The sequence below is a fragment of the Ursus arctos genome, unplaced genomic scaffold (genome assembly GCF_023065955.2).
Source record: "Ursus arctos isolate Adak ecotype North America unplaced genomic scaffold, UrsArc2.0 scaffold_6, whole genome shotgun sequence".
Classification (NCBI taxonomy): domain Eukaryota; kingdom Metazoa; phylum Chordata; class Mammalia; order Carnivora; family Ursidae; genus Ursus; species Ursus arctos.
The window spans coordinates 7262607-7273472 of record NW_026623078.1 but is presented as its reverse complement, the minus strand read 5'-3'; the positions used below and the strand labels follow the sequence as shown (position 1 = coordinate 7273472).

The window sequence follows — 10866 nt, the reverse complement described above, 5'->3', positions numbered from 1 at the left end:
GATCTTAGGGATGTGGGCTTCTTCCTTAAAAATTTTATTTTATTATGTGGCAGGTATACAGCCAGAGAGAGAGGGAACACAGGCAGGGGAGTGGGAGAGGAAGAAGCAGGCTCCCAGCGGAGGAGCCCGATGAGGGACTCCTTTCCGGAATGCCGGGATCACACCCTAAGCCGAAGACAGGAGCTTAATGACTGCACCACCCAGGCGCCCCCGGGTGTGGGCTTCTTGATTTTTTAGCCTGCCTTCTGGGGGAGGGGCCTGCCGCGCTCATACTCAGGCAATCCTCTTTGGGTAGAGTCTCCTGTCCCCTGCGAGGGGGGATGGGGACGGACACAGTGTGAGCCGGTATTTCCAGGCTTTTGTTCTCTGGCAGCTTTCCCTGGCGTTTTGCTGTGCCTCTTCTGAGAGTCAGAGCAGCAGTGGCCAAATCTCAGCCTCTGTCTCAGAACAGAGGGATGGCGGGCCATTCTCCAGTGATGTTCTGGCCACTTTAACTCTGTTACTGTTGCTGCTGCTCAACCCTGCAGTGTCCTGGGATGTCCGCCCCACACCAGGCGTCCCAGCCCTCACTTCCACTTTTGACCATAGCGCTGTCATACCTGCTATCCAAAGAAAAGTGAGAGGTTGAAGGAAAGGGTGACAGAGAAAGGAAAAAGAAGTGGATATTTGGGGAAGAGTTCCTCCTGACATGATTAAAATGAGGGGCAGGGGGTTGGTCATGAGAAGCAGTACATAAATCCCGTAAACTCTATTATTCAAACAAACTTTCAGGTAACTATCTTGATTACCTGAATTATGTTCTGAAGAAATGCATTTTCCTTGGTTTTGTTTTTTTTTATTTCCTTTGAGTTTTCCTCTCAAATTTACAAGATAAAATGCTGGCTGAAATAAGGAGAGAGGGTTTTTCATTTCTATAACTTGATCCAAATAGGATAGTGACTGGAATTTGTAGGACTCTAGAGGGCAGATACTGAGGTGAGTGGCAGTGAGAGCATGGTGCCCTCAGGATCCTGGAAGCAGGGAGAGAGAAATTAAAACAAAGTAAAAAGTATATTCAGCAGCCACGAGGACCAACTACTCCCCCACTGTGGTTTCATCTCACACAGCTTGATGGGAACAAGTCACCTTCAGAGCAGAGAGTAACCTCTACACATGAATAGACGTCTGTGATAGTGAGAGTCACCTTGGCAAACTGAACCAACTTGAGATCACAGGCCATAGGCTGCTAACACCTGCACTGGTGATAGCTTATGGATGCAGCCTCTGTCTAAGAAAATATTCCTATGTCATTGGCATGAGTAGTGTATGCTGCCATGAAAACACCAGACGTGGAGAATGTGTTTTTATTTTATCGGGCCCTTCTTAAGACTTAGTTATTGCTGATGTTTATGTGATATTTCCTTTAAAAATGAAACTTTAATACAGGGAACTATCAACTAACAATTGGAATGGACAGGCGAAACGTTTCTCAGAACTGGGTTGTTTGAAATTTGACATTAGTGTTCCCATTTAACCCTGTTAGGTGATGTAAATGCCCACGTTGGCACCTAAGAATCTAGGTAACACATCATACACCTGCACCTACTGAACTATATTCTAGCCAACACCCATACCTGATAAAAGTTCTTAGCAAACGGGGGTAGACAGAAGCCTCTTCGATCTGTGAAGAGCTTTCAATTAGCAATAATCGCACCTCAGATGAACCTCATTGGCTATGATACTGACACTGTGCAAAGCTCAAAACATCTTTGATCTGTAAAGAATGTTTTCAAACACCTACATCTAACATCATACTTAAATGTGAAAGTGAATGCTTTCTCCTAAAATCAGAAACAAGACAAGAATTCTGCTCTTACCATTTCTATTCAACATTGTATTGCAAATGGTAGTGCAATCAGGCAAAGCAACAGGCATCCTGATTGAAGAAAGAAGGGGTACTGTCGTTAATTAGACATGACATGATCATCTATGTAGAAAATCCGATGGAATCAACAAAAGAGGTTACTATAACTAATAAGCAAGTCTTTCAAGATTTCAAGGTACAAGAACTATATATAAAAATCAATTGTATGGGGCCCCTGGGTGGCTCAGTCAGTGAAGCGTCTGCCTTTTGCTCAGATCATGATCCCAGGGTCCTGGGATTGAGCCCCAAATTGGGCTCCCTGCTCAGCAGGGAGCCTGCTTCTCCCTCCCCCTTGCCTACTGCTCTGCCTGCTTCTCTGCAACTCTGTCTCTGTCAAATAAACACATCTTTAAAAAACTAAATAAAATAATTAAAACCAATTGTATTTCTATAAGTAAGCATTAGCAACAATCAGAAATTGAGATTTAAAAAAAATGATGCCATTTGCAATGGCATCAAAATATACTGAATACAGATAGAACTGTTAAAAGATATGAAAGATTTACAGAATGCAAACGACAAACATAGTTGAGAGAAATTAAAGAGATAAATACCTGTAAAGATATAACTTGTCGATGGGTTAGGAAATTCAGTAGTGTTAAGATATCATTTCTTCCCAAAATGATCTATGGATTCAATGCAATCTCAATCAAAATCCCAGGGGGTTTTTTGATAGAAATTAGAAAGCTAATTTTCAAATTTAGAAATGCAAAGGACTTACACTAGACAATATAAAGTTGGAGTAACACTGTTTAAGACTTATTATAAAACTACAAATGATTAAAACAACGCAGCATTGACATTAAGTTAAACAAACGGATCAATAGAAGGAAACAGCATCCAGAAATAGTCCCGATTTTAAACAAAAACAACGAGTGGAGAAAGGATAGTAATTTTAATACATGGTGCTGGGATAATTGAATACCCATATCAAAAAAAATAAACTTAAGGGGCGCCTGGGTAGCGCAGTCGTTAAAAGCGTCTGCCTTCGGCTCAGGGCGTGATCCTGGCGATCCGGGATCGAGTCCCACATCAGGCTCCTCCGCTGGGAGCCTGCTTCTTCCTCTCCCACTCCCCCTGCTGTGTTCCCTCTCTCGCTGGCTGTCTCTCTGTCACATAAATAAATAAAATCTTTAAAAAAAAAAAAAAAAAAAAAATAAACTTAGTATCTCAATACCTCATAAAATACAAATTAACTCAAAATAGGCCATCGATTATAAAACCTACAACTATAAAATATCTAAAAGACAAGACGGGAAAATCCTTGTGACCCTGGCTTAGGCAAAGATTTCTTAAATACAACACCAAAAGCATGATTCATAAAACAACAAATTCATAACCTAGACTCCACCAAAATCAAAAAATCTGCTCTTGGAAAGACACTATTAAGAGTGAAAAGACAAGCCACAGCCTAGGAGAAAATATTGGCAAAGCTTGGTTCTGCTGAAGGACTTGCATCCAGAATATATTTTAAAAAACACTCAAAATATCGATAAGAAAACAAATGACCCAATAAAAATATGGAAAAATATTTGAGCAGACACTGAACAGAACATATACAAATGGAAAATAAGCAAATGAAAACATATTCAACATCACTAGTCGTTAGGGCATTGCAAATTAAAATCACAATGTGCTACCACTCTATACATTCCAGAATCACTAAAACGGAGAAGGCCAACTGTCCCAGTGTTGGTGATGACACAAAGGCACCAGAGCTCTCGTACACTGCTAGTGTGAATGTACCATGGCACAAGCACGTGAGCAAACAGTTTGGCAGTTTCTTAAAAAGTTAAGCATGTATCCACCATATCGTAAAGCCATTTTCTCCCTAGCTATTTACCTAAGAGAGAAAAGCATGGGACGTGCAAAGTCTTATACACAAATGTTCCTAGCAGTTTTATTTATAATAACACGATACTGGAAACAACCCAAACATCTATCAAAGGCGAACAAATGAGAAAATTCATGTCTACCTATATAAAAGAATATGATTCAGAAATAAAAAGGAATAATGCATCGATTGATATTCATTCATGTTGTTGTATCTAACACTTGTGCTGAATGAAAGAAACTAGAAAAAATACATTAAGTATGATCCCAAATATACACATATAACATATATGTCATATATATAAGATATATATATCTCTCACATATATATAGCTATGAAAAATGCAAACATCTACAGTAAGAGAAATAGCAGTGGTTATGTAGAGAGTGATGTCAGGGAGAGGAAGGAGGGAGGAATTGCAAAGGGGCATACTTAGGGAAGTTAGAGATAGAATTGTGGGTTGACTAATATAACAATCAATTGATTTGTCAATATATCATTCTACCGGTATGAGATATAAAGCAAGGAAAGTATTTCAACTTGTATTGGAAAAACAGACACACACACACAGAAATTAAGGTAGGCCCCCAAGGGAAGTGAATAACAAGCATAGAGATGTCTCTTGACACTGTTTTCTTTTTAGAAGCAGTAAATGGATCCTCAAGGATCAAAACAACAGGGCTGACTTCCTGACAGGCTCTGTTTATAACCCCTCAACAACTTCCACAAACACAATCAAGGATCCTTATCACAACCACTTCCACTTCTTTTCTCCTCTCCATCTAAGAAAATGAAGAGCTTTTGAGAAACTTCAGCTTGGAATTCCTTTTGCTGACCCAGGTAAAAAGGTTATGAAGGGTTTAGAAGAGCAAAAGTCATAATCTACTAGCTTCTGTCCATAGCTCTCTTCGAAATTGCCACAGCCGTACACATTCAGCCAATTATTTCTTAAGCTTTTACTGGTCAGGCAGTGGTCCAGGTACTGCTGCAGGCATTTATCTCATTCGATAATCTTTACAACAGCCCTTTAGAAAGGGCATTATTAGGCCCACTTTATCACTAAAGAAACGGAGTATCAATTTCCTATGACTAATAAGAAAAAGCTGTTGACTCTAAATCCAATGTTTTTTCCATTATGCGCACCTGCCTACCACTCACCCCAATCAGGAAAATGATCCTTACTCTTCAGTATTTTCTACAGATTACCCAACATTAAAAATGTGACAGCACCCTCGCGGAAACTATACAAGCTAGCTAACGGAGGGAATTGAGTGGTCATGAGCCATCTCCAGACTAGCTATGGAGACAGGGCCAAACCCGTCCACACACCATGATCAGGAAATGTCTTCCTCCAGCTATGTATCCCAGGACCTGGCTCACTCACTCACTTAGTCCATCTCAACCTTTCCCAAATTTAACAAGTAAACCCAAAAAAGATGACTGCTGTCTTAACTCAGTCCCTTAACTCAGCCTGGGGTCATAAACACATTGATGTTCACAGCGCCCTCTGCAGTCGATACAGCAGGAATCCACCAGTATTTTGTTTCTTTTCCTTTTCCTTTTTTTTTTTTTTTTTGACAGCTCCTGCTCAGACTTGTGGCCAGTAAACATCATAGTTTCTTCTGTACAGAGGAGCTAAGTGGTAAAAGGTAAGTAGCAATACAGTCCTGTTAAATATATTAGTTGGAGCGTAAAACGGTGATGGCCGTTCCTGTTTTCTAGAAGAGCGCTGTGAGACCCCCTGACACAGAACTGCTCTGAGAGGGAATGGTTTCACTCAAAAGTCTAACATGATTGGTGTTTCGGTTTTTAAGAAGTTATATGCTGCTGCTTGGAAAATAGAGGGTAAAGGAACAAAAGTAGAAGCAAGGAGTTCTTTTAGGTTGCTGCTGCCGAAGTCCCAGGAAGAAAAGATGGTCATTTGAACTTGGGAGACAACAGCGAAGACAAAGAGAAGTGTATGACACGAGTCATAGTTTAGAAGCAGCAACATCTTGCTGGTGAACTGGATGTGAGGGGTAAAAGAAAGGAAGAGACGCAATATTAGACTAAAGCAGGAAAAGTAACTTCTTGAACATTAAGCCGTTCAAAGTGCTGAAAATATTTTGAGGTGATGGACGAAGTGATTATTGCAAAAAATAACCTTTAGACGCATCCTGCAAAGCACTTTGATTAAAAATGCCCCAACCACAGGGTGCCTAACTGGCTCAGTTAGTTAAGCATCTGACTCTTGACCTCAGCTCAGGTCTTGACCTCAGGGTCTTAAGGTCAAGCCCCATGCTGGGCGTGGAGCCTAGGAAGGAAGGAAGGAAGGAAGGAAGGAAGGAAGGAAGGAAGGAAAGAAGAAAAGAAAAGAAAAGAAAAGAAAGAAAAGAAAAGAAGAAAAGAAATGCCCCGACCACAATTAGTAATAAATTATTTTGACCTATTGAAAACTGAATGACATTTCAGAGTCAGTATTAAAACTGTTAGGCCTAAAAAGGACCTTTTCTAACTTTATGGAATTGGAGTCCATATGCGGCTTTCACATATTAAAACAAATTTATTCTAAGTCCCTCTTTCCATTCATTACCAGTTATGTATTGTCATGGCTTCGACGTTTGTTCACTGCCCCATTCAAAGAACAGGGCATTTGGAAATGTGGTTGCTTCAGGAAAGCCTACATTCTAAAAATGCTCATCCTGAATGAGAATAGGGTAAAGTAACGCAAAGGTGTATTAGATATTTTATGTCTGCTTTAAGTTTGCCTTCAAACGATGAATACTTGGTATCTGAAACTTAGCCACAGTCCCAAGTCACACGTTCTTAAAATCAGAGAGGCAAGGGCATCTAGAAAGTGTAAGTCTATGGTCCAAGAACCAGAGCCTCTTCCTCCCACAGCTGAGGCTCTCAAAGACCCACTGTAGTATAAGACATAAACTAGCAGGATCTTGGGAAATTATATTGGCCACATGAGTTCCCCATGTCGTGAAAATCATACAAAATCCAGAAATAGATCTGGCTCAGAGAGGGAAGTTTTGTACACAGTTTAGAAGTTCCAAACTATTACTCAGTTTGCTGGTCCCCGATCATAAATCTTCCTCTCAAATCAACACAAGAATGCACTATCATCAAGGACTTCTCCCCTGACACTTCTGTCATTTTATTCAGGGAAATCTTACTGTTTTTGAATACTCCAAAAGACCACTGTCAGACTCCTTACATAACTATGCCAACTCTCAGAAATAGTTTGATTAACTGATACTACATTCCAGATAATGCACATGGATATTTTTCACGTTCCTTATGTATGCCCTATTTACAGAGGCTTCCATAACCAAGACCCAGGAGTAAGGGTGGGATTATATAACAAAGGTTGTGCTTTGTGGTGTGGTGTGGTGTGTTGTTGTTTTTTTTAAACTGAGAAAAACATGAAGCCGTTATGCAAATGTGTAACCATCCAAGGTCATTCTGCCTTGAGGCACTCCCAAACAGGGACTAGAAGGGAGCAAAAAAATTAATGTTTTCTCTTCTTTTCAAGTTTCCTGCTACATGTACCTTAACATTAGAGCAGTAGTATCAGGTTCCACAGTTTATGGAACTAGAATAGAAATAGAAATAGAACAGCTCTACAAAACAGAAAATTTTGTAGTCATATCCCCAGCCCAAACCATCAAAGACTTGTTTCCACAAAACCACATTAATGCTCATCTATCCCTGAACTGTATCTACCCTAGGTGGCTGGGGAACTATAGTAACAAGGGTGAGCTGCAGCTATTTCCTACAATTTGAGTGTTTTACTCGTGAAGCTGGTAGACTGCCTTACCAAACAGAATAATTGAGATTGTTAACTCCCTCAAAAGAGAAAGTGATTCCAATAGGCCCAAGGGTCACTGCTCCAAGGCCACACAATCTGAGTCAGCTTTGCCCATAGCCCTGTTGGTGTGATCTCTTTCTAGGAACTGAAATAAGTGCATTATTCATTCATTTTATAGGTATTTATTAAAAGCTACCTAAGTGCAAAGCATTGTGCTAATTCCCAAGCATTTCTGGTACACTAACTTACACAAACTGACTTCAAGCCTACGAAAAAGTTCTATGTGAAACTTCCCCTTCAGAAAGATGCTTCTGAGTGAGCCTTTCAAAGAATTCTCTCTGGGAGAGGCACATTGGAAATGTAGGTACAGTAAAGAAATGCCTTATTTAAATTATAAGGCTGATCACAAGACTCAATGTTCATGTAAGATGAACAACAAACTCCCCAGAAGTGGCTGTAAATTACATCATGCATTACAATGTTCTCATAAATCAACTTTGGGGACCGTTTTCTTTTTTTTTTTTTCCTCACTTCTGGACTACTCTCTTGAGAGCAGAGCAATTTTGATATAACCAGCTACTTTAGGAAAAAAGTTCTGACAAGGAGAGAACCACCCAGTCCAATATCACCAGAAGAAAACAAAAAAGGGAGAAGCCATTAAAACAGTCTTTACAGCATTCCCCTGGCCCTGGTAAACATTGACCTTAACATTAGGAAAGAATGTAGACCATCAGAGCTCTCGTATATGGTCAATAGAAGTGAAAAATAGTGCAATAAGAACGGAACATTGTTTAGTTTAATAAAGTTGAAAATACACACTTCTGTGTCCAGCCTATAGAAACGAGTGCAAGTGTGAACCAGGAAAAATGAACTATGTCTTCATAGAGTTATTCCTGGTAGCTTCAAAGTGGAAATAATTCCTCTAACTGGTGGTTTATTCATAGAATGTAATAATATAGAGAAGTAAAAATGGGGAAACTACAGATAATGCAACAATATGAATTTCACAAACCTTACTGTTGAACAAAGAGGTCAGCCAAAAGTATAATTTCACTTATGTAAACTACAAAAACAAGCAAAACCAAATACTTTTGTTCAGGGATGCATACTTAGTTACTAAAATAAACAAAAGGAAGTGATTACCATAAGGAAAGGACAGTGTTACAATTGGAAGGATAGAGAGGCAGAGGATACTGATTGGAATGGAGCGTGAGGGAAGGTTCTAGGGTGCAAGTGATAGTCTCTTTCTTGACCTCAGTGGTTACCTTGGGCATTTATGTTAATGATCAAGTTATAAGCTTATGTAGTAAGTATGTTTGCATATATTTCACAATAAAGAAACATCTCTGTCTACCCACTGATATTCACCAACTTCTTGTGTTTTTCAGTCCAACAACTCAACTAGAACAGTATTTCAGGATTAGACAAAAATAGTAATTACTGAGATATAAGTGTTTATTGCATTCCACTGGGTGGTTTTGATACACATCTGGGTCCCTATCTACACAGACATTCAATAATGTGATGGTCTTTTCACAGCTCCCAGACCCATGAAAATCTCCAACACCTCCAGCACAATCACTGGCTTCAACCTCCTGGGCTTCCCTTGCCCCAGGGAAGGGCAGATCCTCCTCTTTCTGCTCTTCTCTGTTCTCTACCTCCTGACCCTCATGGGCAATGGGTCTATCATCTGTGCCGTGTACTGGGATCAGAGACTCCACACTCCCATGTACATCTTGCTCACCAACTTCTCCTTCCTAGAGATCTGGTATGTCACCTCCACTGTCCCCAACATGTTGGCCAACTTCCTCTCTGACACCAAGGTCATCTCCTTCTCTGGGTGCTTTCTCCAGTTCTACTTTTTCTTCTCCTTGGGCTCTACAGAGTGCTTTTCCTTGGCTGTTATGGCATTTGATCGGTACCTTGCCATCTGCCGGCCTCTACGTTATCCATCCATTATTACAGGACGTCTCTGCACCAATCTTGTGGTCAGTTGCTGGATACTTGGTTTCTTCTGGTTCTTGATTCCCATCATCATCATCTCCCAAATGTCCTTCTGTGGATCCAGGATCATTGACCACTTCCTGTGTGATCTGGGTCCTCTTCTAGCACTCACTTGCAAAAAAGCTCCTGTGGTAGAACATGTCTTCTCCACCTTCAGTCTTCTGCCCCTCATCACTCTCTTTCTCTTCATCATGGGGTCCTATGCTCTGGTCCTAAGAGCAGTACTCAAAGTCTCTTCAGCAGCTGGGAAAAGAAAGGCTTTCTCCACCTGTGGGTCTCATCTGGCCGTGGTTTCACTGTTCTATGGCTCAGTACTTGTTATGTATGGGAGCCCAACATCTAAGCATGAAGGTGGAGCACAAAAGATTGTGACTCTGTTCTATTCTGTTGTGACCCCACTCCTTAATCCTGTGATATACAGTCTTAGGAACAAAGATATGAAAAATGCACTGCAGAAACTTCTGGGAATGTAAATGGTGTTCATCAAAAAGGCTCTTGGGAAATTAGAGCCCAATATTATATTTAACTTATTTACAAAAATTGTATTTAACTTATTTTCAGGTTAAAAAAACTAGTTTGTTTTTAAAATTTTGAATATAGTTGACACACAACATTACACTAGTTTCAGGTATACAACTCAGCAATTTGACAAGCTTATACATTATGCTATGTTCACCACAAGTATAGCTATCATCTGTCTCATTACATTGCTATTACATTATCACTGATTGTATTCCTTATGCTCTGGCTTTTTATTCATGTGATTTACTCATTGCATAATTGGAGGCCTGTACCTCCCTCTCCTCTTCACCCATTTTGTCCAACTCCCACTCCACTCTCCACTGGTGACCATTTGTTTATTCTCTATATTTATAGGTCTGGTTCTGCTTTTTGTTTATTCATTTTTTTAAAATAACACTTACAAGTGGAATCATATGGCATTGTGTCTTTCTCTAACATATTTCACTTAGTGAAATACCCTCTAGGGTCCATCCAAGTTGTCTCAATGGCAAGATCGCACCCTTTTCTGTGGCTGTGTAGTATTCCATTGTGTGTCTTTTCCTTATCCATTTGTCTCTTGTTGGTCACTTGGCTTGCTTCCATGTCTAAGCTGTCGTAAATAATGCTGCAATAAACATAGGGATGTGTGTATCTTTTCGAGTTAGTGTTTTTGTTTCCCCTCGTTAAATATCCAGTAGTGGAATTACTAGATCATATGGTATTTCTATTTTTAATTTTTTGAGGAACCTCCATACTGTTTTCCACAGTGGCTGCACAAGTTTGCATTCCCAACAATAGTACACAAGGGTTCCATTTTCTTCACATCCT

The 10866-nt window shown here is 40.0% G+C and overlaps 2 pseudogenes; one reads left to right on the top strand and one right to left on the bottom strand.

Annotated features, from left to right (window-relative positions):
- Positions 1-1655: 1655 nt before the first annotated feature.
- Positions 1656-1738, bottom strand: LOC125281079 (U4 spliceosomal RNA; annotated as a pseudogene).
- A 7302-nt stretch (positions 1739-9040) lies between these two features.
- On the top strand, positions 9041-10010 carry LOC113249073 (olfactory receptor 11G2-like; annotated as a pseudogene).
- Positions 10011-10866: the final 856 nt, after the last annotated feature.